The 6,145-nt window shown below is 40.5% G+C and overlaps 1 long non-coding RNA gene across 1 annotated transcript; it reads left to right on the top strand.

Moving 5' to 3' along the window:
• The first annotated feature begins 448 nt into the window (after window positions 1-448).
• Window positions 449-3,176, top strand: LOC146424626 (uncharacterized). Its single transcript, XR_014846795.1, has 3 exons — window positions 449-521; window positions 2,351-2,503; window positions 2,889-3,176. It is a non-coding gene; the product is annotated as an uncharacterized LOC146424626 (long non-coding RNA).
• Window positions 3,177-6,145: the final 2,969 nt, after the last annotated feature.

The following is a 6,145-nucleotide window of genomic DNA, read 5'->3' as shown; positions in this document are numbered from 1 at the left end:
TTCGAGGTAAAAAGCTGATAGCTGCGAAGCTTGGTTACTTTGCTACAGGTTCAGCACCCTCGTCTGCTCATCAGTGTCTCTATGGGAGCAAGGGGAGTTTCCAAAAATGTTTCAAGCTCTGGGAAGCACACAGATTTTGCTGGATTTTTTTCCTTTTATCTCCCTAATTGTGCTTCCACTGAAGCTGTCTGGCAGACTCTGTGCACAGAAGTGGCCAGGACTGCATCTGCTGAGGTGGTCGATCTGCTGTCTGCAGATACTGAGAGAGTAACCTCACTGCACACTGTTTTGGGGGTCAGAAAGTGAGTGTTGCTTGCGTGCTGGTAGCATGATTTGCTCAAAGTCTGCGTACTCTCACAATAACATAGCAAATATATCTGGAGTTGAAAACAGGAGTGGCTAGTCTAATCCAGTCCAGCAGATCTCTTGTGCCCCTGGCTCTGAACCATGAGAGACTGACAGACAATCTGACCTGCAATCCTGCTCTGACTGAGAAGCTGATTTTGAGCGTCACACTGCAGGTACAGGAAGATTTTAGCTATGTAGAAAATGAGAAAATGCCCCCTCTTCACTTGATTTCTTTGTGTCTTTGTTTCTCTTTTTAACACAAGACATGATCAATGTTTTTTATTCCCATTATACTCTGCACTGCAGGTCTGGCTTTTGCTACCATTGTTACTATCTGTCACTCCTGGCCAAAAGTTAAGAGATATTTTGCAAAGGGCATGTTTCAAAATACGCTTTCCCATTTTCCACTCTTTCTCCCTTGAATGTTTTGAAAAGCCCCTGCTCTCCCTTCATAGTCCTCCTCCCTGCACTTCAGTGAGCTGAGCTGCTTTTTCTCGCAGCAAAGACCATAAAACGAATACACAGTGGTGAGAATTGGCTGAACAAAAACACTGACTTTGGTTTATGTCAATTGCAGATAAAGTCAGGTAAAATAAAGGTGCTTCCCAGGTGAAGGGAGCAGTGGGTAAAAACATAGGTTAGACAAAAGCCAGGCAGCTATCTGCATGTTTGGCTTATCAATTGGGTTGCTGTGTGATGTTCTTTATTTACAAGAACAGCACAATACTGTGAAAAGAAGGTAGTCTGTCATAGTTTATACATTTCCATGTGGCCTGCTGAGTGTCAGTCTCTGCTTTCTGCTCTGGCAAAGCGTCCTACTGCCTAAGATGCTGACTCACTTTTTTTTCTCCTCTAAGTAGCACAGTGGGAGGTGAAGCTATTTTCCCCCACCCACTTCTTGTGACATCTTTGGCCCTTGCTATAGACCATTTCTTCAGTTGTGATCTGCAAATATGTCTTCATAAAGATGTATGCTTATAAAAGTGTATGCTTCCGCTCCATCATGCACAGGTTATTTGCATACTGGGATTTCAGGGGCTTCCTCCCACTAAGTGTTTTTCCATGGCTTACATCTGGATGAAATGAGCTGTGGGGAGATGAATAGTTTATTTTGATATAGCTTGAAAGAGTTCAGTTAATCTTCCTGTAGGGTTTTAAAAGCATTTTTGAATCAATGTAGTGATTTAACTAGGCAGCTAATCCCCATGTAATTCTTTGTCAGTTCCGAAATATATAAACTTTCTTTATTTAATATGGAAAAATTTGTATTAGCAACATGGGATAATGGATAAGGTATTTTGGTCTGCAGGAGGTAGAAATCAGAAGACAGACTGATCCCTACCAGCTAAATTACTTGCTCCATTGACTATCTCTTTGTCATAGGCTGAGCTGAAGGCTCAGAAGCACAAATTGACGAAACTCAGAAAATAACAAGGGGAACGCAAAACCTGACTAGAGAGAAAGGGTCTAGGAAAAGTAATTCTGGTATATTGACAAAGATTCAAAATAGAGAGAGTGTCACTACCTTCCAAGTAGCACAAATGGGGGTGGGAGGCAAGGATGATGGTGATGATGGGGCACAGGGCTAGTGGAGAAAACTACTGTCAGTGGACCTGCAGGACCACACAAGTGTCCTAGTTCCAGCCAGGACTGGGCTAACATTTTCACTAGCTGGGAGGAGGCATGGCTGTGACATGGAGGTTATTCCATACCACTTCACATCATTGCTGGGTGTGAAAGGATTCTCTTCTGGGGACAAGGGGTTCTGTCTGGAGGAGAAAATATGGTGAAGGGAGCTGTATGGCTTTGCCTATTATCAGGGTTTTTTTGTGTCTTTTCTTATACCTTTTGTTAATGGTATTGTTACTGTTACTGTTTGTTTTCTTATCTCATTGATGCTTTCAGTAAACAGTTCTTATCTAAACATGGTTTTTAGTGGTAATAGTAAATTGGAGAATACCGTTCCTTAACCACAACAGTTGCCTTCGTAATTTTGTCTCAGCTTTCTTAGGTTCCCAGACTTCACTTCTTCTTAGTGCACTGCAAACACAGAAAAAGGGTGGGGGACAGGCCTTTCCTTCTCCCTTGTTCCCTGCAATATGGCCATGAAGAATGGGGAGAAAGTTGTGAAATGTCTGATAGAAATATTTCAAAGGTATGTGCCAAACAGAGACACTGTTAACATAAACGCCCTTATCATCTTTCTCAACACTATACCTCCTCTTTGCTTCTGCTCTTCATAACATTGGCATCATCTTCTAGTTGTCTCCTTTCCTGCAAAGCTACCTCTCTTCACTTGTTTCAGGCTTATCAGCTACTCTTTTTATTTTGTTGGAGGACTCATTTGTCAGTTCACTTCTTCTCGTGTCTGCTATTTCTGTTTACACACAAGTTTAGAAATAGCCTAGAAAAAGTTATATGTGATGAGACTTTGAAATTCTTAAAGCTGAAAAAGAATTAGAAAAATTAAGAAAGGAGATAATAATATAACATATAAAAATTAATCAAATTTCAGACTGCTTTCACCCTTCTCCTTCCAGATCAGACAAGAAAGGCCCTCTGGAGCACCTTTAAAAGGGCTTATGGAAGATGGAGTCTGTGGTATTCATTGCTGCAAGATATTAGTCATGTTGTGAGGCCATGAGTCAAATTAATTATGGCAAAGAAATCAAAGAAATATAGAGTATAGGACAGCTGGAGAATTGGTATGCATTTATTTCAGTTGGAGTGAGATGACAAATTGTTTAAGTCACTTTTCTTGTTTTCCCCTTTTGTTTCATCAACCTCTCACTTTCCAGTGAAAGTTAGCATTTTTTGAAATTTTACGTATTTCAACCAATTTGTAGCTAACTTCAATGTCTTGATGATATAAATTCCCAGCAATTATTCTGGATTTATAATATCTGGTATTTTGGGATTTGGTTTGTCACTTCCAAAAAAATTGCTGAGATGGCTCTTCTGAAATTCCTTGAGTTGCCTCAAAAGTAGTTTCTGTCACAGGTTTTCTTCAAGGTCCAGAACAGGACTCTCCATTGAGATACTGTGGCTGAAAGTTAACATTCAGAGAAGCATGCATGAATTTTGAATTCAAGATTGAATCCCCCATCACTGGATCACTGAAACAATTGCTCAGCTGTCAGTTTGGTGCCAGAATTGTCATCTCCACTAATGGTTTTCATGGGTAGCCATCCCTGTTGCTTATTTCAGGAAAGTGCTGGTGAAGGTGACATTTGGGCTCTGACAGGCATCCCTTTATTTTTCTTGTTGCAAGCTTCAGGATCTGACAGCTCATTTTCAGCCATTAACTGGTCCTGGGCTTCCAGTGTGTCCAGATCTTTTATTACCTGAGAAACAGAGTTTGAAGGTATGAGGAAAGCCTCAGTTTTGACATGTTTGCTGGAAGCCATTATGTTAATTCCAGACCATTAAGTAACTCATGGTAAACCTAAGGAAAGAAAATAGTTATGTACCTGTGTTTCCAGGTGACACACAGTTTTTACAGTGCCTGAGAAAATAAAACCAAGTAAAACCAAACCACCCTGCTCTAAAATAATGTGATTGCAGTTGAGGAAAAAGGTAATTTTTGGCATGATACTCCCTGTTCCTCAGTAGGAATAAACTCACTTCACTTGGTTGCTCCATTTTCAATTGTCAAATGATAAATACCTATATATCTACACTGGATGTGCTTCAATAAAGTCATTAATTTACAAAGCAATGCCTAAACAGTAAACCTTAATAATTTATGCATATGAGTAGCATGAACATATTAAAGCCTTCTCTAACTCACTTCCTAATGAGCCTCCAAGCTCTTTTCCCTGGTGCATTTTTCCCAGTTACACTAGCTGTGCAAATCCTGAACTCATTTGTATCACCTTCCTGAAGGAAGCAATGCACTGAATATATAATCATTTGAATATCTTCTACTATTTTTTCAATTCCAAAGCATGTGTTAGGTCAAGTTTTGTAACTATTTTTTTGTTTCAGTGTTATTGTTATTGTGATTCTCATTGCAGGGAGAAATCACAAAAAGGAAGCAAAAAAACTTCAGCAGTTGGTAGAGGCTTTGCAGCCTTAGTAATTCAGCTGACTCTCCTGAAAGATGCGGTTTAGCATTCACATCGATAAGTGAATGGATGGCTTTCACAGTTGTTATGCTTTTGATTTACATATCAAACTTCAAAAGTTTTGTCCCTGAAGCAGGAGTTGTTTGATTTGGGATGGCAGGAAAGATTGCCTGGTTTCACCCATTTGTTGGTTATGTCTTTCTAAAAAAACACATGGTGAGATGGCTGGTGACCTCGTTCCAGTGAACTGTTCTGTATGCCACACGTGTTGTGTCTTTGTGTTTTCCTTCAAATTTGTGTAGCATGGACCCAAGGGCATTTTTTTGACATTTGCTGCATTGGAAGTTCAAGTAATTTTTCTGACCTATTTTGAGATTGCTAAACCTCATCATCAACTGAACCTGAAACACCTCACAAGTTACCAGTTTTGGCATCATGCTCCTGCTTTTAGAAATCCTTGCACTAGATTGTAAACACTAGGAAAACACAGGGAGGAAAAATAATTTAAAGAGGAATTTGTTTTGAAAAGGGACTGATGTGATTGGGATTACTTTTGAAAATGAGGAGGCCAGCACAACAGCGCTGCAGCAGAAATGTAGTATCAGATACCAAACTGTCAGTGGGTGGCCAGAGAAGTCTTGGATGGTTTTGTATGCCCAAGTCTAACTGCTTCTGCACTTTGCACCTGCAAAGGCAGGGAAGATGCTGCTGTTAGACAAAGCAGGAAGACAACCAAAGGAGGGAAAGAAGATGTGGCTACCTTAATGATACTGACTTTCACTATAATTGCTACCATTTGACCATTTCTGCCTTCATGAAGGAGTACTTTGAATAGCAGAGTTATTCTGGAGTGTGAGGTGCCATGGCACTCTTCAGTGTCAGACAGGATTTCTATTAAAATAGGTGTGAGGGCTTCTAGGTACTTTCAGTAGCAAACATATGGATATGAGATATAGGAGCTCTTATAGTTTGGGTTTTGTTACAAAGTTCAGCTTGTGGTTTCTACTGAAACATCCTCTGTATTCTACAGACTATGGCAGAATAAATCTTCCATGTGGGGAAAGAACATATTGGGTAATACCTGTCTTTAGTGCTCTGTGTCAGCAGAGGTGCACCTAGAGCAGCTCAGGTTTCGCCCTTGGTGCTACAGACCAGAAATTTTCTGACCGGATGGCTGGTTTTCCACTCCTCTGCACTGAACTTTCTGCAAAGAGTTCTGACCATCCTGGTTGACCCAATGTTAGTCTGGATTGACTATGGATTTCAAAGGTCTGAACTGATCTGCCATCTGTTCCCTCTCTTGCAACAGCTTTTGAAATATCAGTGCCTTCTGCTACAGAGTGTGAGGGTACTATTTACTGTCTCATGTTCCTGTCTCTGTGGCTGATACCATGGCCATTTCTCTATGTTCTATGGCCAGATTACGCACATATTCACTGGTGTGCTTCAGGGAGTTTTTCAGGTACCTCTGACCTATTCAATGATCTCAGTTTCTCCCTCCTCCTATCTTGGACTCCCCTTACATGTCTGTGTTTATCCACAAACCTTTGCCCTGTCCAGAAAAGAACAGTGCAGTGCTTTCATGCAAATTATATTACCTAGCCAGCTGAGATACAAATGGCTCTGCATCAGCAAAGATGTGGATGAAGTCTGTGTTTCTGCTAAAAGCAGGGTAATTTATGTTTCCAGACATCCACACAGTCCATTATGAAGATTTCTACCTCTTTATG

Source organism: Lichenostomus cassidix, chromosome Z (genome assembly GCF_008360975.1).
Source record: "Lichenostomus cassidix isolate B80296 chromosome Z, HeHo_3.0, whole genome shotgun sequence".
In the NCBI taxonomy this organism is placed as follows: domain Eukaryota; kingdom Metazoa; phylum Chordata; class Aves; order Passeriformes; family Meliphagidae; genus Lichenostomus; species Lichenostomus cassidix.
Note: the sequence above shows the minus strand (reverse complement) of the source record. Positions and strands in the feature narration are given on the sequence as shown.